The sequence below is a fragment of the Hyla sarda genome, unplaced genomic scaffold, assembly GCF_029499605.1.
Source record: "Hyla sarda isolate aHylSar1 unplaced genomic scaffold, aHylSar1.hap1 scaffold_679, whole genome shotgun sequence".
NCBI lineage: Eukaryota > Metazoa > Chordata > Amphibia > Anura > Hylidae > Hyla > Hyla sarda.
In genome coordinates this window covers 119,767-144,015 of record NW_026610696.1, presented here as the reverse complement: position 1 = coordinate 144,015, position 24,249 = coordinate 119,767, and the positions used below count along the sequence as shown (strand labels likewise).

The following is a 24,249-nucleotide window of genomic DNA, read 5'->3' as shown; positions in this document are numbered from 1 at the left end:
AGGTGCGAGGCCCTTGCTAAATTCTGTGCACAGACTTTGAGATCTATACTTTAGACTGTATCTAAACCTGCTCCAACATGGACTGACATTCTGGCCTACTTTCAGCCGATGCGACTTGTCTGTCGCTGAACAGTCGCTTTTTATGTATTCAGCACCTATGTATAATGTTGTAAAAATGCTCTAGAAGCTAAAGTCGCAGAAATGTCACACATATTTGGCCTGCAACTTTCTGTGCGACAAATTCAGACAGGAAAAATCAGTATAAATCCTTAGAAAATTATCCCCCAGTGTCTCCATCTGCTGGCGGTATTGAATAAGCATTGCTGCACTGATGGGGTATGCATTAGACGAAAAAAAAGAAGAAAAAGAAGAATAATACGCCCAGAAAAGAGGCGAAAAGGAGAAAAACGTAAAAAAAACGTGAAAAAAAAGTAAGAGGAAGAGAAGGGAAAAAAAGGTGGAAATGGGTTTAAAAGTGATTTCGGCGGAGAAATATATATATATATATATATATATATATATATACGCGCACACACACACATATATATAAACGTATTCTCCGTTGAGATATTGCAGCCGCTGCTGTGTCCAGGCCCAGGAGCCTTAGCACTGTGCTGTGATGTCACTCAATACCACTGACATCACTAGGTGTAAACAACATCTCTCCTTTGCTGTGTATGTGACTATGGAGCTGTTTGGTGATGTCGTCTATTATGGCCTTCATAGAAGCAACAGGAGATTGTTGCATCCATCTAGAACCCTCAGAACTACAGTGCTATGATGTCACTCACTTCCACAGGCCTTGCAGAGTGTAAACAACAACAACCCAGCTTTGTTGTGTATGTAACCATAGGGATTTGTGATGTCACCTAGAACCTTCACAGCAGCGACAGCTTTATGAGGAGCATCAGCACTGCTCTGCCTGAGCAGAACCATCACCGCCATAGGTTGTCAAATAACCCGGGTTTAACCCACACAGGTAAGTCCAATGGGGTGCAGGCATGTCCTCTATGCTTACAGCTTCCCGTGGGTGTTGGTTTGATACCGTTTGGGGACAGCCAAGGAGGCATCTGCAGGCAACAAAGGTAGGTGTGTGCTTGTGTGTGTGTTTCCTATGCAGATCCTAAGCCCAGTGTCACATGCAAGTAGGAGGAGTAAGAAGGGTTCCTGGCAAATCCGGGTTATGGATTGCATTTAAAAAGGCCCCGTGGGAGTGCAATGGGCCCCTGTCTTGCTGCTTAGCAATAATGGTATGGGTTTAGGTTCTGCTGTGTGTACTGGTGGTTGACTGCCCCCCAGCCCAGAGTGTGCATGGAAAATTGTCTGGCAGCCTCCCTGACAGCAAGCAGTGATAGTGCCCATGAAGGGCACCTTGTTGGGCCCGCCCCTTTCACGGTTATCGCTTCTCGGCCTTTTGGCTAAGATCAAGTGTAGTATCTGTTCTTATCAGTTTAATATCTGATACGTCCCCTATCTGGGGACCATATATTAAATGGATTTTTGAGAACGGGGGCCGATTTCGAAGCTTGCTTCCGTCGCCCTATGCATTGACCCGATATGGCAGTATCTTCGGGTACAGTGCACCACCCCCTTACAGGGTTAAAAAGAAAGATTCCTACTTTCATTGCTACCTGCTTGCTGGCTAGCCAGCTAGCCAGCCCTGTGGGCCTTGCTGCTGCTGCAGCCAAAAAACAAAAGGTGGTGCTGCTGCTGCTTCTGCTGCTTCTGCTTCTGCTTGTGTCTGGCCGCTGTTGGAGCGTCCAGGCACAGGACTTCTGCTGCTGCTGACTAAATGGCCTCCTTAATTGGATCATTTGAGTAGCCAGCACACCTGTGCAGGTAGGGCATGACATGATAGGCAGCTGCCTTGATAGCGGGTGGGTGCTGAATGTTCCTAATTGACAAAATAAGATTAATGCTTATGAAGAAATATAAAATCTCATCCCTTCCCCAATATCGCGCCACACCCCTACCCCTTTATTCCCTGGTTGAACTTGATGGACATATGTCTTTTTTCGACCGTACTAACTATGTAACTATGTAACATAACATGGGGGGGGGGGGGGGGGGTCTCCTGGCTGTTCACACAGGTGTGTCATTGCTGTACATTGACCATGCATTGCTTCTGTGGTATTGCAAAGGCAAAGACAAATGCTTCCAGCCATCCATTGCACTAATGGATTGGTCATCAGCTGGCTGTCTATGTCCCGCATCAATATAGACCAAAGTACAGAGGGTTAGGCTATGCTATTGTGCACCTACCTGATGCATCAGAAGGTGCGAGGCCCTTGCTAAATTCTGTGCACAGACTTTGAGATCTATACTTTAGACTGTATCTAAACCTGCTCCAACATGGACTGACATTCTGGCCTACTTTCAGCCGATGCGACTTGTCTGTCGCTGAACAGTCGCTTTTTATGTATTCAGCACCTATGTATAATGTTGTAAAAATGCTCTAGAAGCTAAAGTCGCAGAAATGTCACACATATTTGGCCTGCAACTTTCTGTGCGACAAATTCAGACAGGAAAAATCAGTATAAATCCTTAGAAAATTATCCCCCAGTGTCTCCATCTGCTGGCGGTATTGAATAAGCATTGCTGCACTGATGGGGTATGCATTAGACGAAAAAAAAAGAAGAAAAAGAAGAATAATACGCCCAGAAAAGAGGCGAAAAGGAGAAAAACGTAAAAAAACGTGAAAAAAAAGTAAGAGGAAGAGAAGGGAAAAAAAGGTGGAAATGGGTTTAAAAGTGATTTCGGCGGAGAAATATATATATATATATATATATATATATATATATATACGCGCACACACACACATATATAAACGTATTCTCCGTTGAGATATTGCAGCCGCTGCTGTGTCCAGGCCCAGGAGCCTTAGCACTGTGCTGTGATGTCACTCAATACCACTGACATCACTAGGTGTAAACAACATCTCTCCTTTGCTGTGTATGTGACTATGGAGCTGTTTGGTGATGTCGTCTATTATGGCCTTCATAGAAGCAACAGGAGATTGTTGCATCCATCTAGAACCCTCAGAACTACAGTGCTATGATGTCACTCACTTCCACAGGCCTTGCAGAGTGTAAACAACAACAACCCAGCTTTGTTGTGTATGTAACCATAGGGATTTGTGATGTCACCTAGAACCTTCACAGCAGCGACAGCTTTATGAGGAGCATCAGCACTGCTCTGCCTGAGCAGAACCATCACCGCCATAGGTTGTCAAATAACCCGGGTTTAACCCACACAGGTAAGTCCAATGGGGTGCAGGCATGTCCTCTATGCTTACAGCTTCCCGTGGGTGTTGGTTTGATACCGTTTGGGGACAGCCAAGGAGGCATCTGCAGGCAACAAAGGTAGGTGTGTGCTTGTGTGTGTGTTTCCTATGCAGATCCTAAGCCCAGTGTCACATGCAAGTAGGAGGAGTAAGAAGGGTTCCTGGCAAATCCGGGTTATGGATTGCATTTAAAAAGGCCCCGTGGGAGTGCAATGGGCCCCTGTCTTGCTGCTTAGCAATAATGGTATGGGTTTAGGTTCTGCTGTGTGTACTGGTGGTTGACTGCCCCCCAGCCCAGAGTGTGCATGGAAAATTGTCTGGCAGCCTCCCTGACAGCAAGCAGTGATAGTGCCCATGAAGGGCACCTTGTTGGGCCCGCCCCTTTCACGGTTATCGCTTCTCGGCCTTTTGGCTAAGATCAAGTGTAGTATCTGTTCTTATCAGTTTAATATCTGATACGTCCCCTATCTGGGGACCATATATTAAATGGATTTTTGAGAACGGGGGCCGATTTCGAAGCTTGCTTCCGTCGCCCTATGCATTGACCCGATATGGCAGTATCTTCGGGTACAGTGCACCACCCCCTTACAGGGTTAAAAAGAAAGATTCCTACTTTCATTGCTACCTGCTTGCTGGCTAGCCAGCTAGCCAGCCCTGTGGGCCTTGCTGCTGCTGCAGCCAAAAAACAAAAGGTGGTGCTGCTGCTGCTTCTGCTGCTTCTGCTTCTGCTTGTGTCTGGCCGCTGTTGGAGCGTCCAGGCACAGGACTTCTGCTGCTGCTGACTAAATGGCCTCCTTAATTGGATCATTTGAGTAGCCAGCACACCTGTGCAGGTAGGGCATGACATGATAGGCAGCTGCCTTGATAGCGGGTGGGTGCTGAATGTTCCTAATTGACAAAATAAGATTAATGCTTATGAAGAAATATAAAATCTCATCCCTTCCCCAATATCGCGCCACACCCCTACCCCTTAATTCCCTGGTTGAACTTGATGGACATATGTCTTTTTTCGACCGTACTAACTATGTAACTATGTAACATAACATGGGGGGGGGGGGGGTCTCCTGGCTGTTCACACAGGTGTGTCATTGCTGTACATTGACCATGCATTGCTTCTGTGGTATTGCAAAGGCAAAGACAAATGCTTCCAGCCATCCATTGCACTAATGGATTGGTCATCAGCTGGCTGTCTATGTCCCGCATCAATATAGACCAAAGTACAGAGGGTTAGGCTATGCTATTGTGCACCTACCTGATGCATCAGAAGGTGCGAGGCCCTTGCTAAATTCTGTGCACAGACTTTGAGATCTATACTTTAGACTGTATCTAAACCTGCTCCAACATGGACTGACATTCTGGCCTACTTTCAGCCGATGCGACTTGTCTGTCGCTGAACAGTCGCTTTTTATGTATTCAGCACCTATGTATAATGTTGTAAAAATGCTCTAGAAGCTAAAGTCGCAGAAATGTCACACATATTTGGCCTGCAACTTTCTGTGCGACAAATTCAGACAGGAAAAATCAGTATAAATCCTTAGAAAATTATCCCCCAGTGTCTCCATCTGCTGGCGGTATTGAATAAGCATTGCTGCACTGATGGGGTATGCATTAGACGAAAAAAAAGAAGAAAAAGAAGAATAATACGCCCAGAAAAGAGGCGAAAAGGAGAAAAACGTAAAAAAACGTGAAAAAAAAGTAAGAGGAAGAGAAGGGAAAAAAAGGTGGAAATGGGTTTAAAAGTGATTTCGGCGGAGAAATATATATATATATATATATATATATATATATACGCGCACACACACACATATATATAAACGTATTCTCCGTTGAGATATTGCAGCTGCTGCTGTGTCCAGGCCCAGGAGCCTTAGCACTGTGCTGTGATGTCACTCAATACCACTGACATCACTAGGTGTAAACAACATCTCTCCTTTGCTGTGTATGTGACTATGGAGCTGTTTGGTGATGTCGTCTATTATGGCCTTCATAGAAGCAACAGGAGATTGTTGCATCCATCTAGAACCCTCAGAACTACAGTGCTATGATGTCACTCACTTCCACAGGCCTTGCAGAGTGTAAACAACAACAACCCAGCTTTGTTGTGTATGTAACCATAGGGATTTGTGATGTCACCTAGAACCTTCACAGCAGCGACAGCTTTATGAGGAGCATCAGCACTGCTCTGCCTGAGCAGAACCATCACCGCCATAGGTTGTCAAATAACCCGGGTTTAACCCACACAGGTAAGTCCAATGGGGTGCAGGCATGTCCTCTATGCTTACAGCTTCCCGTGGGTGTTGGTTTGATACCGTTTGGGGACAGCCAAGGAGGCATCTGCAGGCAACAAAGGTAGGTGTGTGCTTGTGTGTGTGTTTCCTATGCAGATCCTAAGCCCAGTGTCACATGCAAGTAGGAGGAGTAAGAAGGGTTCCTGGCAAATCCGGGTTATGGATTGCATTTAAAAAGGCCCCGTGGGAGTGCAATGGGCCCCTGTCTTGCTGCTTAGCAATAATGGTATGGGTTTAGGTTCTGCTGTGTGTACTGGTGGTTGACTGCCCCCCAGCCCAGAGTGTGCATGGAAAATTGTCTGGCAGCCTCCCTGACAGCAAGCAGTGATAGTGCCCATGAAGGGCACCTTGTTGGGCCCGCCCCTTTCACGGTTATCGCTTCTCGGCCTTTTGGCTAAGATCAAGTGTAGTATCTGTTCTTATCAGTTTAATATCTGATACGTCCCCTATCTGGGGACCATATATTAAATGGATTTTTGAGAACGGGGGCCGATTTCGAAGCTTGCTTCCGTCGCCCTATGCATTGACCCGATATGGCAGTATCTTCGGGTACAGTGCACCACCCCCTTACAGGGTTAAAAAGAAAGATTCCTACTTTCATTGCTACCTGCTTGCTGGCTAGCCAGCTAGCCAGCCCTGTGGGCCTTGCTGCTGCTGCAGCCAAAAAACAAAAGGTGGTGCTGCTGCTGCTTCTGCTGCTTCTGCTTCTGCTTGTGTCTGGCCGCTGTTGGAGCGTCCAGGCACAGGACTTCTGCTGCTGCTGACTAAATGGCCTCCTTAATTGGATCATTTGAGTAGCCAGCACACCTGTGCAGGTAGGGCATGACATGATAGGCAGCTGCCTTGATAGCGGGTGGGTGCTGAATGTTCCTAATTGACAAAATAAGATTAATGCTTATGAAGAAATATAAAATCTCATCCCTTCCCCAATATCGCGCCACACCCCTACCCCTTAATTCCCTGGTTGAACTTGATGGACATATGTCTTTTTTCGACCGTACTAACTATGTAACTATGTAACATAACAGGGGGGGGGGGGGGTCTCCTGGCTGTTCACACAGGTGTGTCATTGCTGTACATTGACCATGCATTGCTTCTGTGGTATTGCAAAGGCAAAGACAAATGCTTCCAGCCATCCATTGCACTAATGGATTGGTCATCAGCTGGCTGTCTATGTCCCGCATCAATATAGACCAAAGTACAGAGGGTTAGGCTATGCTATTGTGCACCTACCTGATGCATCAGAAGGTGCGAGGCCCTTGCTAAATTCTGTGCACAGACTTTGAGATCTATACTTTAGACTGTATCTAAACCTGCTCCAACATGGACTGACATTCTGGCCTACTTTCAGCCGATGCGACTTGTCTGTCGCTGAACAGTCGCTTTTTATGTATTCAGCACCTATGTATAATGTTGTAAAAATGCTCTAGAAGCTAAAGTCGCAGAAATGTCACACATATTTGGCCTGCAACTTTCTGTGCGACAAATTCAGACAGGAAAAATCAGTATAAATCCTTAGAAAATTATCCCCCAGTGTCTCCATCTGCTGGCGGTATTGAATAAGCATTGCTGCACTGATGGGGTATGCATTAGACGAAAAAAAAGAAGAAAAAGAAGAATAATACGCCCAGAAAAGAGGCGAAAAGGAGAAAAACGTAAAAAAAACGTGAAAAAAAAGTAAGAGGAAGAGAAGGGAAAAAAAGGTGGAAATGGGTTTAAAAGTGATTTCGGCGGAGAAATATATATATATATATATATATATATATATATATATATATATACGCGCACACACACACATATATATAAACGTATTCTCCGTTGAGATATTGCAGCCGCTGCTGTGTCCAGGCCCAGGAGCCTTAGCACTGTGCTGTGATGTCACTCAATACCACTGACATCACTAGGTGTAAACAACATCTCTCCTTTGCTGTGTATGTGACTATGGAGCTGTTTGGTGATGTCGTCTATTATGGCCTTCATAGAAGCAACAGGAGATTGTTGCATCCATCTAGAACCCTCAGAACTACAGTGCTATGATGTCACTCACTTCCACAGGCCTTGCAGAGTGTAAACAACAACAACCCAGCTTTGTTGTGTATGTAACCATAGGGATTTGTGATGTCACCTAGAACCTTCACAGCAGCGACAGCTTTATGAGGAGCATCAGCACTGCTCTGCCTGAGCAGAACCATCACCGCCATAGGTTGTCAAATAACCCGGGTTTAACCCACACAGGTAAGTCCAATGGGGTGCAGGCATGTCCTCTATGCTTACAGCTTCCCGTGGGTGTTGGTTTGATACCGTTTGGGGACAGCCAAGGAGGCATCTGCAGGCAACAAAGGTAGGTGTGTGCTTGTGTGTGTGTTTCCTATGCAGATCCTAAGCCCAGTGTCACATGCAAGTAGGAGGAGTAAGAAGGGTTCCTGGCAAATCCGGGTTATGGATTGCATTTAAAAAGGCCCCGTGGGAGTGCAATGGGCCCCTGTCTTGCTGCTTAGCAATAATGGTATGGGTTTAGGTTCTGCTGTGTGTACTGGTGGTTGACTGCCCCCCAGCCCAGAGTGTGCATGGAAAATTGTCTGGCAGCCTCCCTGACAGCAAGCAGTGATAGTGCCCATGAAGGGCACCTTGTTGGGCCCGCCCCTTTCACGGTTATCGCTTCTCGGCCTTTTGGCTAAGATCAAGTGTAGTATCTGCATTTGGTCTGGTCGGAAGGTGTCTGTGGTACCCCGCTTCTCGGCCTTGGGGGATTGTCTCTCCTTACGGAGGGACTTCACCCCCTTGCTGCTATTGGGGAGCGGGCTTAGTCCACGGACAACGGGTTGCGATCCCCCTGTCTCTGGGACCTTGTGTCTCAGAAGGCATTTTCGGTACGTTGAGCGTTACCTGTAGCTTCGGAAGCACCTAGGGTACCCCCGACCTCTGCCTTGGGTAAGGGTTCCGCTTTTATAGCGGGATTCCGAGCCCCTGCTGCTATTGGGGAAGGGGCTTAGTCCCTGGGTGTGGAAGATGCCGTTCTCCTGGGCTTTCCCCTCTGGGGAAATGTCGATGCGAAATACCATCCGCATAGAGGTGTCGGAGAGCCATCGTCAGTTGAAGAACCTCCGCTTCATTGCGGAGGTGATTCTTCTTGACTACTTCCGCCTCAATAGGGAGGACATCCTGTGTCTAAATGACCAGGAAAGCCGTGGCCTGTATACCGTCACCTTCACGGCCACGGCGTGTTGCGATAACATCTATGCAACCTTGTCTGGTGCGGACCAGAGGGACGATCGACTCGACGGTCTTTCGTTCCAGTTCCTCTATGGTGAGGAACATATACCGTTGGTGGTGGCTATGCACAGCCCTCATGTGACCACGGAGGATATAGCCACTTTTCTTCGGCGATACTGCGAAGAGGTGCGATTCGCAAACAAAATCTTGAACTCCGTGCGGTTCTGGAACGGCAAGAGGAAGTTCTGGGTCAAGCTCCGTAAGGATCCCGGTGGTATTGGGGGTCTTTGCCATCCGCCCCCAAATTTTGCCATCGGGAGAGTTCGGGGCTTCCTGTTCTATCCTCAAATGCCTATGTATTGCCGAAATTGCTTGAGGTTTGGCCACACCCAGGAGACCTGCGGCGCGGAGCGTGTGATTCGCTGCAATAGGTGTGGCCAAGAAGGTCACATAGCCTCAAGATGTAGCCATACGATAAGGTGCAACCTCTGCGGAGAGGAAAATCACGATTTTAATTCCTGTCCCCATAAAGCAAAAACTACGATGGGTGGGTCAAGGCTGGGCCCACCCAAAGAGGGGACAGGACAAAAGACGTCCTTTTTTAAGATGCCCAAACCCCAGATGGCAGGTACTGATGGGTCCAGGCCCAAGACCTCTGGTGCTCCATCGGGGGGCCCACCGGTGGTAGTGCTAGGGGGAGGCCATGGGGATTCCACGAAGCCCGGGCGGGTGATCGAGTTTACTGCCCGGGAAATTGAAAGACGTCGATCGACTTCCTACCTGGCTCAAGAGCCCGCCGAAACTTCTGAAGGGGGCTCACCTGTGGCGGGTGGCAGCCGACGGGCCTCGGTGGGGGCAAAAGTGGACCCAAAATTGCAGCATAAGCCAGGTACTGGCTTGGCCCAGGGTCGCCCTGCTCCGGACGAAGAGGCCCCGGTGAAAGCCCGCCGGAAGGGGAGCCAGGTGGCCAGGTCTGAGCCCGGTCCTGTTACTCCGCCTATACAGGACAGGGCCAAGAAGACAAGTGGCGCCAAACCAGGGTTTGCTGCCCCGCCAGCAGTGGACCCGGTGGGTAAAACTGGCCATCGTCGATCGATGGGGAAGTTGGAGCAACAGTCCTCAGCAACGCTTGCTGGGGAACAAGCGATGAAAACTTCCCAAGGTAGCGGCAAAGGTTCCGGAAAAGAGGCCTCACAGGCCCCTGTGCAGCAGTTCCAGTCGTCAAAAGATGAAAGAAGACGCAGATCCATCAGCCGGGGGCCAGAGATTACATCGAGTGAGAGCAACACAGAGGATATGGACAGCAGTGTGACATTTAAAAGACAAAGAGAAGAAGAAGAGGAAGACATTCAAAGGAAAGCGGCGTGCCGTAGTTCGGACGAGAGCGAGCTCAGGGTCGGGGCATCATCGATCTCAAGCTCCGACCCTCAGAACATCAAGGAGCTGATGACCCCGCAGGCGGGGGATGACGGTACGCAGCTTATTATTGACTTTGATTCTCCAAGCACGGACTCTCCATAAACTATGCCTATCCCTGTAAAAATTGCCTCACTCAATGTGAGGTCCTTAAAGAGCCCTGATCGCAGGGCTGCTTTATTTTCTTATCTAGAGACATGTGACTTTGACCTTTGCCTGCTACAAGAATGTGGAATCCCTAGTAAAATGGACTATAAAGACTTAAAAGAAGACTGGAAGCTGGGCCCATCCATATGGTCCGGTGCAAATGACTGTCGTTCTGTGGGTGTTGGGCTGCTCTGCCGAGGCCAGTCCTTTTCTATTCATACAGTAACTGAGATTGTGCCTGGCAGAGCTCTTTTAATTCATCTATATTTTAATGGACTTTTAATTCGTGTTTTAAATGTGTATGCCCCTCCTGATAAACAGGAGCGGGCAGAACTATTTGAAATTTTACCACTGTTTTGTGTTGGGTCTTCCCCCCTGCTGGTGGGAGGTGATTTTAACTGCATACGTGATGGGGAACACCGGCAGGGTGGGGATATTAATCGTAAAGACCGCACTTCTTACCTGCTTAAAAATTTTATTGATGATTTTAATTTGAAAGATTGCTGGAAGGATCTCTTGCCGGAGGACCCAGGCGCCACATGGTCCAATGGAAGAGTGAGCTCCAGAATCGATTTTATTTTTTCCTCTAGAGCTTTTAAACCCCTGAAATGCACGCTCGAGCAGAATATCTTCTCTGATCATAAGCTCCTCTTGGTGGGCCTGGAGCTAGAGGGGGAGCAAAAAGCAAAAAGGGGCCTCTGGAGATTAAACACCACACTCCTAGAGGACCCTGAGATAAAAGAGGAGTTTGTGCGGACCTACCAATGCTGGCAATCACAAAGAAAACCCCACGAGCCTATGCTGCACTGGTGGGAGGGCACCAAATCTAAAATCAGATTTTTTTTTATCAAAGCAGGTAAGAAGAAGGCAAAAATGGAAAAACAGTGGTTTTATGTTCTTAACATGCGTTTAAATGTACTTTTTAAATTGAAAGAAGCTGGTATGGATGTAGAAAATGATATTTTAAACCTTAAAACTGAAATAAAACATGCCATAGAAAAGAAAGGGAAACAAATCATTTTTAACTCACATGTGCAGCACCTGGAGGAGGGCGAGAAATGTTCCCGTTTCTTTTTTAAAAAAGTGATGAATAGGAGGGATATCATCCAAAACCTTGAGGGTGAATCCACTCCAAAAGGCATGTTAGATGCAGTTTTTAACTTCTACCAGCTTCTTTTTAATAAGAAAGATCTTAATCCATCCTTTTTAGAACATGTTCTTAATTCCCTTGATTTTAAGCTAGATGTTTTAGACCAGGAGGTTTTATCCCGTGATCTTAACTTAGATGAACTTTTATTTGTTTTTAAAAGTTTTTCTAGTGGGAAGGCCCCTGGGGAAGATGGTTTACCCATCGAATTTTATTTAGCTTTTTGGGATATTTTAAAGGATGATATGGTTTTATTGTATAAAGAAACTTTTATTGTTAATGAACTTCCCCCTTCCTGGAGGAGGGGGATTGTATCATTACTTTTTAAAAAGGGTGAAAAGGATATGCTAAAAAATTGGCGCCCCATCACACTTTTAAATGTCGATTATAAAGTTTTAGCCAAGTTATTAGCTGTCCGTTTTAAACCTTTTATTCATAAATTAATTCACCCAAATCAGGTTTGTGGGGTACCTGGAAGGTCTATAGCTGAATCCCTAAATATTTTAAGAGATGTTTTATGGTATTTTAAGGATAGAAATCAAACTGTAGCAATTTTATCCTTAGACTTTGAAAAAGCCTTTGATAGGGTCTCCCATGAATACCTGTTTTTAGTTCTTAAAAAGATGGCAGTGCCTGAAACGATTTTAAGCCGAATCATGCTTTTATACCGATCCTGTTTTAGTCAAGTCTCTGTTAATGGCTTTTTAACCAGCGGTGTTCCTCTTTTATCAGGTGTCAAACAGGGCTGCCCCCTGTCCCCACTCCTTTTTATTTGCGCAATCGAACCACTGATGGCCCTCCTCAGAAAAGACCGGGTAGTAAGAGGCGTACCGATACCTGGTGGAGGAGGGACCCATCTAAAGGTGTTGGGGTACATGGATGATGTCACCATACTGTGCCCGGACTCTCCATCCATGAGGGGGGCATTGAGGAACACCAGCTATTTCTGCGAGGTCTCTGGTTTTAAGCTAAACACAGATAAATGTGACTGTTTTTATATTGGCTCCTGGGATTCATCCATCACCCCAGGAGTCACAATGCAACAGGATCAAATTAAAGTTTTAGGTATTGTTTTTAACCAGGTCAATGATGGGAGCCCTAACTGGGATTCAGCTATAGCTAAGATGGAGAAGAAGATTTTAATGTGGAATCTTAGAAACCTTACCATGGAGGGGAAGATTTTAATAATAAAGATGGTTTTACTCCCTATTATGCTATACATTGCCATGGTATTTCCTCCATCTATTTTATACATTAAAAAAGTAACTAGAATTGTTTTTTCTTTTTTATGGGGTTCAAAAATGGAGAAATTAAAGCGTGATTTTATGTACAAAAGTAAAGATAATGGCGGGAAAGATGTTCCTAACCTTTTTACTTTCTTTTACATAAAGTATTTCTGTTTCTGTTTTAAAATTATTAAATCCGATGGCATTTTTAGCTGCTTTTTAAGGTACGCTGCGGGCATGGTTTTTAAAAGATGGTTGCGCATCCCTCTGAACGCTCCGGTGCTTCTGTGTCCCCCAAAACATTATGTGGTGTTGGAAAAGACAGTCAGGCTCCTAGGTCTCCAAGATTTGGAGCCTGACATACTGGGGGACCAGAGAAAGGTATCAAAGGTCCTCAGGCGGAGTGAGGTTACCCTGGCAGTGTCCAATTTCACACAGGCAAGATCCAAAAAGGTATGGCGGAACGTGTACGGGAAGTTTCTGGCGAATGTACACAGGGATCTTGCCTGGGCAATCGTCCACCAGTGCCTCCCTACTCGTGAGTTCCAGCACAGGCGAGGACTGGTGGCGAGAGCCAAGTGCCCGAGAGATGGCTGCGGAGTGGACGAAACGGTGCTGCACATATTTTGGAACTGCCCTTTTGCACGGGAGCTTTGGAGGAAGGTAGGCCCACTTTTGAAGTGGGCCTGCGGCCTAAAAGATTTTAATCACGAATGTGTCTTTTACGGTCTTTTTAACTGCCCCAATTTTAAACAGCAGATGATCTGCTGGATGATTATTAATTGTTTTAAAAATGCCATCTGGAAAGTTAGGAACATCTTACTTTTTAAACATGATTTTATTGATGTTAAAAACTGTATAAAGCTGGCCCTGAGTGAGATGTACATCTATTACCTAAGAGACAAGAAACAGTTGGGGGCCAGCGAGGCAGCATCCATGTGGTGTCTGCCTCTATGGAACGAAATAACAGTATAATCAGTTTTTATGACATTTGTATAATGTTTTATCCTGCCATTTTTATTTTTTCTCCTTTTATTACTGGTTTTATTATTTGTATTTTAAAACTTTTGTGAACCTTTTATTATTTTGCATTTTAAATTTTGTATGGTTTCTTATTTATTCAATAAAATTTTGTTGAAACCTTATCTGTTCTTATCAGTTTAATATCTGATACGTCCCCTATCTGGGGACCATATATTAAATGGATTTTTGAGAACGGGGGCCGATTTCGAAGCTTGCTTCCGTCGCCCTATGCATTGACCCGATATGGCAGTATCTTCGGGTACAGTGCACCACCCCCTTACAGGGTTAAAAAGAAAGATTCCTACTTTCATTGCTACCTGCTTGCTGGCTAGCCAGCTAGCCAGCCCTGTGGGCCTTGCTGCTGCTGCAGCCAAAAAACAAAAGGTGGTGCTGCTGCTGCTTCTGCTGCTTCTGCTTCTGCTTGTGTCTGTCCGCTGTTGGAGCGTCCAGGCACAGGACTTCTGCTGCTGCTGACTAAATGGCCTCCTTAATTGGATCATTTGAGTAGCCAGCACACCTGTGCAGGTAGGGCATGACATGATAGGCAGCTGCCTTGATAGCGGGTGGGTGCTGAATGTTCCTAATTGACAAAATAAGATTAATGCTTATGAAGAAATATAAAATCTCATCCCTTCCCCAATATCGCGCCACACCCCTACCCCTTAATTCCCTGGTTGAACTTGATGGACATATGTCTTTTTTCGACCGTACTAACTATGTAACTATGTAACATAACATGGGGGGGGGGGGGGGTCTCCTGGCTGTTCACACAGGTGTGTCATTGCTGTACATTGACCATGCATTGCTTCTGTGGTATTGCAAAGGCAAAGACAAATGCTTCCAGCCATCCATTGCACTAATGGATTGGTCATCAGCTGGCTGTCTATGTCCCGCATCAATATAGACCAAAGTACAGAGGGTTAGGCTATGCTATTGTGCACCTACCTGATGCATCAGAAGGTGCGAGGCCCTTGCTAAATTCTGTGCACAGACTTTGAGATCTATACTTTAGACTGTATCTAAACCTGCTCCAACATGGACTGACATTCTGGCCTACTTTCAGCCGATGCGACTTGTCTGTCGCTGAACAGTCGCTTTTTATGTATTCAGCACCTATGTATAATGTTGTAAAAATGCTCTAGAAGCTAAAGTCGCAGAAATGTCACACATATTTGGCCTGCAACTTTCTGTGCGACAAATTCAGACAGGAAAAATCAGTATAAATCCTTAGAAAATTATCCCCCAGTGTCTCCATCTGCTGGCGGTATTGAATAAGCATTGCTGCACTGATGGGGTATGCATTAGACGAAAAAAAAGAAGAAAAAGAAGAATAATACGCCCAGAAAAGAGGCGAAAAGGAGAAAAACGTAAAAAAAACGTGAAAAAAAAGTAAGAGGAAGAGAAGGGAAAAAAAGGTGGAAATGGGTTTAAAAGTGATTTCGGCGGAGAAATATATATATATATATATATATATATATATATATATATATACGCGCACACACACACATATATATAAACGTATTCTCCGTTGAGATATTGCAGCCGCTGCTGTGTCCAGGCCCAGGAGCCTTAGCACTGTGCTGTGATGTCACTCAATACCACTGACATCACTAGGTGTAAACAACATCTCTCCTTTGCTGTGTATGTGACTATGGAGCTGTTTGGTGATGTCGTCTATTATGGCCTTCATAGAAGCAACAGGAGATTGTTGCATCCATCTAGAACCCTCAGAACTACAGTGCTATGATGTCACTCACTTCCACAGGCCTTGCAGAGTGTAAACAACAACAACCCAGCTTTGTTGTGTATGTAACCATAGGGATTTGTGATGTCACCTAGAACCTTCACAGCAGCGACAGCTTTATGAGGAGCATCAGCACTGCTCTGCCTGAGCAGAACCATCACCGCCATAGGTTGTCAAATAACCCGGGTTTAACCCACACAGGTAAGTCCAATGGGGTGCAGGCATGTCCTCTATGCTTACAGCTTCCCGTGGGTGTTGGTTTGATACCGTTTGGGGACAGCCAAGGAGGCATCTGCAGGCAACAAAGGTAGGTGTGTGCTTGTGTGTGTGTTTCCTATGCAGATCCTAAGCCCAGTGTCACATGCAAGTAGGAGGAGTAAGAAGGGTTCCTGGCAAATCCGGGTTATGGATTGCATTTAAAAAGGCCCCGTGGGAGTGCAATGGGCCCCTGTCTTGCTGCTTAGCAATAATGGTATGGGTTTAGGTTCTGCTGTGTGTACTGGTGGTTGACTGCCCCCCAGCCCAGAGTGTGCATGGAAAATTGTCTGGCAGCCTCCCTGACAGCAAGCAGTGATAGTGCCCATGAAGGGCACCTTGTTGGGCCCGCCCCTTTCACGGTTATCGCTTCTCGGCCTTTTGGCTAAGATCAAGTGTAGTATCTGTTCTTATCAGTTTAATATCTGATACGTCCCCTATCTGGGGACCATATATTAAATGGATTTTTGAGAACGGGGGCCGATTTCGAAGCTTGCTTCCGTCGCCCTATGCATTGACCCGATATGGCAGTATCTTCGGGTACAGTGCACCACCCCCTTACAGGGTTAAAAAGAAAGATTCCTACTTTCATTGCTACCTGCTTGCTGGCTAGCCAGCTAGCCAGCCCTGTGGGCCTTGCTGCTGCTGCAGCCAAAAAACAAAAGGTGGTGCTGCTGCTGCTTCTGCTGCTTCTGCTTCTGCTGCTTCTGCTTGTGTCTGGCCGCTGTTGGAGCGTCCAGGCACAGGACTTCTGCTGCTGCTGACTAAATGGCCTCCTTAATTGGATCATTTGAGTAGCCAGCACACCTGTGCAGGTAGGGCATGACATGATAGGCAGCTGCCTTGATAGCGGGTGGGTGCTGAATGTTCCTAATTGACAAAATAAGATTAATGCTTATGAAGAAATATAAAATCTCATCCCTTCCCCAATATCGCGCCACACCCCTACCCCTTAATTCCCTGGTTGAACTTGATGGACATATGTCTTTTTTCGACCGTACTAACTATGTAACTATGTAACATAACATGGGGGGGGGGGGGGGGGGTCTCCTGGCTGTTCACACAGGTGTGTCATTGCTGTACATTGACCATGCATTGCTTCTGTGGTATTGCAAAGGCAAAGACAAATGCTTCCAGCCATCCATTGCACTAATGGATTGGTCATCAGCTGGCTGTCTATGTCCCGCATCAATATAGACCAAAGTACAGAGGGTTAGGCTATGCTATTGTGCACCTACCTGATGCATCAGAAGGTGCGAGGCCCTTGCTAAATTCTGTGCACAGACTTTGAGATCTATACTTTAGACTGTATCTAAACCTGCTCCAACATGGACTGACATTCTGGCCTACTTTCAGCCGATGCGACTTGTCTGTCGCTGAACAGTCGCTTTTTATGTATTCAGCACCTATGTATAATGTTGTAAAAATGCTCTAGAAGCTAAAGTCGCAGAAATGTCACACATATTTGGCCTGCAACTTTCTGTGCGACAAATTCAGACAGGAAAAATCAGTATAAATCCTTAGAAAATTATCCCCCAGTGTCTCCATCTGCTGGCGGTATTGAATAAGCATTGCTGCACTGATGGGGTATGCATTAGACGAAAAAAAAGAAGAAAAAGAAGAATAATACGCCCAGAAAAGAGGCGAAAAGGAGAAAAACGTAAAAAAAACGTGAAAAAAAAGTAAGAGGAAGAGAAGGGAAAAAAAGGTGGAAATGGGTTTAAAAGTGATTTCGGCGGAGAAATATATATATATATATATATATATATATATATATATATACGCGCACACACACACATATATATAAACGTATTCTCCGTTGAGATATTGCAGCCGCTGCTGTGTCCAGGCCCAGGAGCCTTAGCACTGTGCTGTGATGTCACTCAATACCACTGACATCACTAGGTGTAAACAACATCTCTCCTTTGCTGTGTATGTGACTATGGAGCTGTTTGGTGATGTCGTCTATTATGGCCTTCATAGAAGCAACAGGAGATTGTTGCATCCATCTAGAACCCTCAGAACTACAGTGCTATGATGTCACTCACTTCCACAGGCCTTGCAGAGTGTAAACAACAACAACCCAGCTTTGTTGTGTATGTAACCATAGGGATTTGTGATGTCACCTAGAACCTTCACAGCAGCGACAGCTTTATGAGGAGCATCAGCACTGCTCTGCCTGAGCAGAACCATCACCGCCATAGGTTGTCAAATAACCCGGGTTTAACCCACACAGGTAAGTCCAATGGGGTGCAGGCATGTCCTCTATGCTTACAGCTTCCCGTGGGTGTTGGTTTGATACCGTTTGGGGACAGCCAAGGAGGCATCTGCAGGCAACAAAGGTAGGTGTGTGCTTGTGTGTGTGTTTCCTATGCAGATCCTAAGCCCAGTATCACATGCAAGTAGGAGGAGTAAGAAGGGTTCCTGGCAAATCCGGGTTATGGATTGCATTTAAAAAGGCCCCGTGGGAGTGCAATGGGCCCCTGTCTTGCTGCTTAGCAATAATGGTATGGGTTTAGGTTCTGCTGTGTGTACTGGTGGTTGACTGCCCCCCAGCCCAGAGTGTGCATGGAAAATTGTCTGGCAGCCTCCCTGACAGCAAGCAGTGATAGTGCCCATGAAGGGCACCTTGTTGGGCCCGCCCCTTTCACGGTTATCGCTTCTCGGCCTTTTGGCTAAGATCAAGTGTAGTATCTGTTCTTATCAGTTTAATATCTGATACGTCCCCTATCTGGGGACCATATATTAAATGGATTTTTGAGAACGGGGGCCGATTTCGAAGCTTGCTTCCGTCGCCCTATGCATTGACCCGATATGGCAGTATCTTCGGGTACAGTGCACCACCCCCTTACAGGGTTAAAAAGAAAGATTCCTACTTTCATTGCTACCTGCTTGCTGGCTAGCCAGCTAGCCAGCCCTGTGGGCCTTGCTGCTGCTGCAGCCAAAAAACAAAAGGTGGTGCTGCTGCTGCTTCTGCTGCTTCTGCTTCTGCTTGTGTCTGGCCGCTGTTGGAGCGTCCAGGCACAGGACTTCTGCTGCTGCTGACTAAATGGCCTCCTTAATTGGATCATTTGAGTAGCCAGCACACCTGTGCAGGTAGGGCATGACATGATAGGCAGCTGCCTTGATAGCGGGTGGGTGCTGAATGTTCCTAATTGACAAAATAAGATTAATGCTTATGAAGAAATATAAAATCTCATCCCTTCCCCAATATCGCGCCACACCCCTACCCCTTAATTCCCTGGTTGAACTTGATGGACATATGTCTTTTTTCGACCGTACTAACTATGTAACTATGTAACATAACATGGGGGGGGGGGGGGTCTCCTGGCTGTTCACACAGGTGTGTCATTGCTGTACATTGACCATGCATTGCTTCTGTGGTATTGCAAAGGCAAAGACAAATGCTTCCAGCCATCCATTGCACTAATGGATTGGTCATCAGCTGGCTGTCTATGTCCCGCATCAATATAGACCAAAGTACAGAGGGTTAGGCTATGCTATTGTGCACCTACCTGATGCATCAGAAGGTGCGAGGCCCTTGCTAAATTCTGTGCACAGACTTTGAGATCTATACTTTAGACTGTATCTAAACCTGCTCCAACATGGACTGACATTCTGGCCTACTTTCAGCCGATGCGACTTGTCTGTCGCTGAACAGTCGCTTTTTATGTATTCAGCACCTATGTATAATGTTGTAAAAATGCTCTAGAAGCTAAAGTCGCAGAAATGTCACACATATTTGGCCTGCAACTTTCTGTGCGACAAATTCAGACAGGAAAAATCAGTATAAATCCTTAGAAAATTATCCCCCAGTGTCTCCATCTGCTGGCGGTATTGAATAAGCATTGCTGCACTGATGGGGTATGCATTAGACGAAAAAAAAGAAGAAAAAGAAGAATAATACGCCCAGAAAAGAGGCGAAAAGGAGAAAAACGTAAAAAAAACGTGAAAAAAAAGTAAGAGGAAGAGAAGGGAAAAAAAGGTGGAAATGGGTTTAAAAGTGATTTCGGCGGAGAAATATATATATATATATATATATATATATATATATATATATATATACGCGCACACACACACATATATATAAACGTATTCTCCGTTGAGATATTGCAGCCGCTGCTGTGTCCAGGCCCAGGAGCCTTAGCACTGTGCTGTGATGTCACTCAATACCACTGACATCACTAGGTGTAAACAACATCTCTCCTTTGCTGTGTATGTGACTATGGAGCTGTTTGGTGATGTCGTCTATTATGGCCTTCATAGAAGCAACAGGAGATTGTTGCATCCATCTAGAACCCTCAGAACTACAGTGCTATGATGTCACTCACTTCCACAGGCCTTGCAGAGTGTAAACAACAACAACCCAGCTTTGTTGTGTATGTAACCATAGGGATTTGTGATGTCACCTAGAACCTTCACAGCAGCGACAGCTTTATGAGGAGCATCAGCACTGCTCTGCCTGAGCAGAACCATCACCGCCATAGGTTGTCAAATAACCCGGGTTTAACCCACACAGGTAAGTCCAATGGGGTGCAGGCATGTCCTCTATGCTTACAGCTTCCCGTGGGTGTTGGTTTGATACCGTTTGGGGACAGCCAAGGAGGCATCTGCAGGCAACAAAGGTAGGTGTGTGCTTGTGTGTGTGTTTCCTATGCAGATCCTAAGCCCAGTGTCACATGCAAGTAGGAGGAGTAAGAAGGGTTCCTGGCAAATCCGGGTTATGGATTGCATTTAAAAAGGCCCCGTGGGAGTGCAATGGGCCCCTGTCTTGCTGCTTAGCAATAATGGTATGGGTTTAGGTTCTGCTGTGTGTACTGGTGGTTGACTGCCCCCCAGCCCAGAGTGTGCATGGAAAATTGTCTGGCAGCCTCCCTGACAGCAAGCAGTGATAGTGCCCATGAAGGGCACCTTGTTGGGCCCGCCCCTTTCACGGTTATCGCTTCTCGGCCTTTTGGCTAAGATCAAGTGTAGTATCTGTTCTTATCAGTTTAATATCTGATACGTCCCCTATCTGGGGACCATATATTAAATGGATTTTTGAGAACGGGGGCCGATTTCGAAGCTTGCTTCCGTCGCCCTATGCATTGACCCGATATGGCAGTATCTTCGGGTACAGTGCACCACCCCCTTACAGGGTTAAAAAGAAAGATTCCTACTTTCATTGCTACCTGCTTGCTGGCTAGCCAGCTAGCCAGCCCTGTGGGCCTTGCTGCTGCTGCTGCAGCCAAAAAACAAAAGGTGGTGCTGCTGCTGCTTCTGCTGCTTCTGCTTCTGCTTGTGTCTGGCCGCTGTTGGAGCGTCCAGGCACAGGACTTCTGCTGCTGCTGACTAAATGGCCTCCTTAATTGGATCATTTGAGTAGCCAGCACACCTGTGCAGGTAGGGCATGACATGATAGGCAGCTGCCTTGATAGCGGGTGGGTGCTGAATGTTCCTAATTGACAAAATAAGATTAATGCTTATGAAGAAATATAAAATCTCATCCCTTCCCCAATATCGCGCCACACCCCTACCCCTTAATTCCCTGGTTGAACTTGATGGACATATGTCTTTTTTCGACCGTACTAACTATGTAACTATGTAACATAACATGGGGGGGGGGGGGGTCTCCTGGCTGTTCACACAGGTGTGTCATTGCTGTACATTGACCATGCATTGCTTCTGTGGTATTGCAAAGGCAAAGACAAATGCTTCCAGCCATCCATTGCACTAATGGATTGGTCATCAGCTGGCTGTCTATGTCCCGCATCAATATAGACCAAAGTACAGAGGGTTAGGCTATGCTATTGTGCACCTACCTGATGCATCAGAAGGTGCGAGGCCCTTGCTAAATTCTGTGCACAGACTTTGAGATCTATACTTTAGACTGTATCTAAACCTGCTCCAACATGGACTGACATTCTGGCCTACTTTCAGCCGATGCGACTTGTCTGTCGCTGAACAGTCGCTTTTTATGTATTCAGCACCTATGTATAATGTTGTAAAAATGCTCTAGAAGCTAAAGTCGCAGAAATGTCACACATATTTGGAATGCAACTTTCTGTGCGACAAATTCAGACAGGAAAAATCAGTATAAATCCTTAGAAAATTATCCCCCAGTGTCTCCATCTGCTGGCGGTATTGAATAAGCATTGCTGCACTGATGGGGTATGCATTAGACGAAAAAAAAGAAGAAAAAGAAGAATAATACGCCCAGAAAAGAGGCGAAAAGGAGAAAAACGTAAAAAAACGTGAAAAAAAAGTAAGAGGAAGAGAAGGGAAAAAAAGGTGGAAATGGGTTTAAAAGTGATTTCGGCGGAGAAATATATATATATATATATATATATATATATATATATATATATATATACGCGCACACACACACATATATATAAACGTATTCTCCGTTGAGATATTGCAGCCGCTGCTGTGTCCAGGCCCAGGAGCCTTAGCACTGTGCTGTGATGTCACTCAATACCACTGACATCACTAGGTGTAAACAACATCTCTCCTTTGCTGTGTATGTGACTATGGAGCTGTTTGGTGATGTCGTCTATTATGGCCTTCATAGAAGCAACAGGAGATTGTTGCATCCATCTAGAACCCTCAGAACTACAGTGCTATGATGTCACTCACTTCCACAGGCCTTGCAGAGTGTAAACAACAACAACCCAGCTTTGTTGTGTATGTAACCATAGGGATTTGTGATGTCACCTAGAACCTTCACAGCAGCGACAGCTTTATGAGGAGCATCAGCACTGCTCTGCCTGAGCAGAACCATCACCGCCATAGGTTGTCAAATAACCCGGGTTTAACCCACACAGGTAAGTCCAATGGGGTGCAGGCATGTCCTCTATGCTTACAGCTTCCCGTGGGTGTTGGTTTGATACCGTTTGGGGACAGCCAAGGAGGCATCTGCAGGCAACAAAGGTAGGTGTGTGCTTGTGTGTGTGTTTCCTATGCAGATCCTAAGCCCAGTGTCACATGCAAGTAGGAGGAGTAAGAAGGGTTCCTGGCAAATCCGGGTTATGGATTGCATTTAAAAAGGCCCCGTGGGAGTGCAATGGGCCCCTGTCTTGCTGCTTAGCAATAATGGTATGGGTTTAGGTTCTGCTGTGTGTACTGGTGGTTGACTGCCCCCCAGCCCAGAGTGTGCATGGAAAATTGTCTGGCAGCCTCCCTGACAGCAAGCAGTGATAGTGCCCATGAAGGGCACCTTGTTGGGCCCGCCCCTTTCACGGTTATCGCTTCTCGGCCTTTTGGCTAAGATCAAGTGTAGTATCTGTTCTTATCAGTTTAATATCTGATACGTCCCCTATCTGGGGACCATATATTAAATGGATTTTTGAGAACGGGGGCCGATTTCGAAGCTTGCTTCCGTCGCCCTATGCATTGACCCGATATGGCAGTATCTTCGGGTACAGTGCACCACCCCCTTACAGGGTTAAAAAGAAAGATTCCTACTTTCATTGCTACCTGCTTGCTGGCTAGCCAGCTAGCCAGCCCTGTGGGCCTTGCTGCTGCTGCAGCCAAAAAACAAAAGGTGGTGCTGCTGCTGCTGCTGCTGCTTCTGCTTCTGCTTGTGTCTGGCCGCTGTTGGAGCGTCCAGGCACAGGACTTCTGCTGCTGCTGACTAAATGGCCTCCTTAATTGGATCATTTGAGTAGCCAGCACACCTGTGCAGGTAGGGCATGACATGATAGGCAGCTGCCTTGATAGCGGGTGGGTGCTGAATGTTCCTAATTGACAAAATAAGATTAATGCTTATGAAGAAATATAAAATCTCATCCCTTCCCCAATATCGCGCCACACCCCTACCCCTTAATTCCCTGGTTGAACTTGATGGACATATGTCTTTTTTCGACCGTACTAACTATGTAACTATGTAACATAACATGGGGGGGGGGGGGGTCTCCTGGCTGTTCACACAGGTGTGTCATTGCTGTACATTGACCATGCATTGCTTCTGTGGTATTGCAAAGGCAAAGACAAATGCTTCCAGCCATCCATTGCACTAATGGATTGGTCATCAGCTGGCTGTCTATGTCCCGCATCAATATAGACCAAAGTACAGAGGGTTAGGCTATGCTATTGTGCACCTACCTGATGCATCAGAAGGTGCGAGGCCCTTGCTAAATTCTGTGCACAGACTTTGAGATCTATACTTTAGACTGTATCTAAACCTGCTCCAACATGGACTGACATTCTGGCCTACTTTCAGCCGATGCGACTTGTCTGTCGCTGAACAGTCGCTTTTTATGTATTCAGCACCTATGTATAATGTTGTAAAAATGCTCTAGAAGCTAAAGTCGCAGAAATGTCACACATATTTGGCCTGCAACTTTCTGTGCGACAAATTCAGACAGGAAAAATCAGTATAAATCCTTAGAAAATTATCCCCCAGTGTCTCCATCTGCTGGCGGTATTGAATAAGCATTGCTGCACTGATGGGGTATGCATTAGACGAAAAAAAAGAAGAAAAAGAAGAATAATACGCCCAGAAAAGAGGCGAAAAGGAGAAAAAC

At 46.0% G+C, this 24,249-nt stretch overlaps 8 non-coding genes and 1 pseudogene across 8 annotated transcripts; all 9 read left to right on the top strand.

Annotated features, from left to right (window-relative positions):
* The first annotated feature begins 1,398 nt into the window (after nt 1-1,398).
* Nucleotides 1,399-1,589, top strand: LOC130343421 (U2 spliceosomal RNA). The gene has a single exon (XR_008882753.1). It is a non-coding gene; the product is annotated as a U2 spliceosomal RNA (small nuclear RNA).
* A 2,086-nt stretch (nt 1,590-3,675) lies between these two features.
* On the top strand, nt 3,676-3,866 carry LOC130343419 (U2 spliceosomal RNA). The gene has a single exon (XR_008882752.1). It is a non-coding gene; the product is annotated as a U2 spliceosomal RNA (small nuclear RNA).
* Nucleotides 3,867-5,945: 2,079 nt separating this feature from the next.
* LOC130343418 (U2 spliceosomal RNA) lies at nt 5,946-6,136 on the top strand. The gene has a single exon (XR_008882751.1). It is a non-coding gene; the product is annotated as a U2 spliceosomal RNA (small nuclear RNA).
* Nucleotides 6,137-8,225: 2,089 nt separating this feature from the next.
* On the top strand, nt 8,226-8,443 carry LOC130343379 (U2 spliceosomal RNA; annotated as a pseudogene).
* Nucleotides 8,444-13,832: 5,389 nt separating this feature from the next.
* LOC130343371 (U2 spliceosomal RNA) lies at nt 13,833-14,018 on the top strand. The gene has a single exon (XR_008882713.1). It is a non-coding gene; the product is annotated as a U2 spliceosomal RNA (small nuclear RNA).
* A 2,089-nt stretch (nt 14,019-16,107) lies between these two features.
* On the top strand, nt 16,108-16,298 carry LOC130343417 (U2 spliceosomal RNA). The gene has a single exon (XR_008882750.1). It is a non-coding gene; the product is annotated as a U2 spliceosomal RNA (small nuclear RNA).
* A 2,099-nt stretch (nt 16,299-18,397) lies between these two features.
* Nucleotides 18,398-18,588, top strand: LOC130343416 (U2 spliceosomal RNA). Its single transcript, XR_008882749.1, has one exon. It is a non-coding gene; the product is annotated as a U2 spliceosomal RNA (small nuclear RNA).
* A 2,092-nt stretch (nt 18,589-20,680) lies between these two features.
* Nucleotides 20,681-20,871, top strand: LOC130343415 (U2 spliceosomal RNA). Its single transcript, XR_008882748.1, has one exon. It is a non-coding gene; the product is annotated as a U2 spliceosomal RNA (small nuclear RNA).
* Nucleotides 20,872-22,967: 2,096 nt separating this feature from the next.
* LOC130343413 (U2 spliceosomal RNA) lies at nt 22,968-23,158 on the top strand. Its single transcript, XR_008882746.1, has one exon. It is a non-coding gene; the product is annotated as a U2 spliceosomal RNA (small nuclear RNA).
* The last annotated feature ends 1,091 nt before the right edge of the window (nt 23,159-24,249 follow it).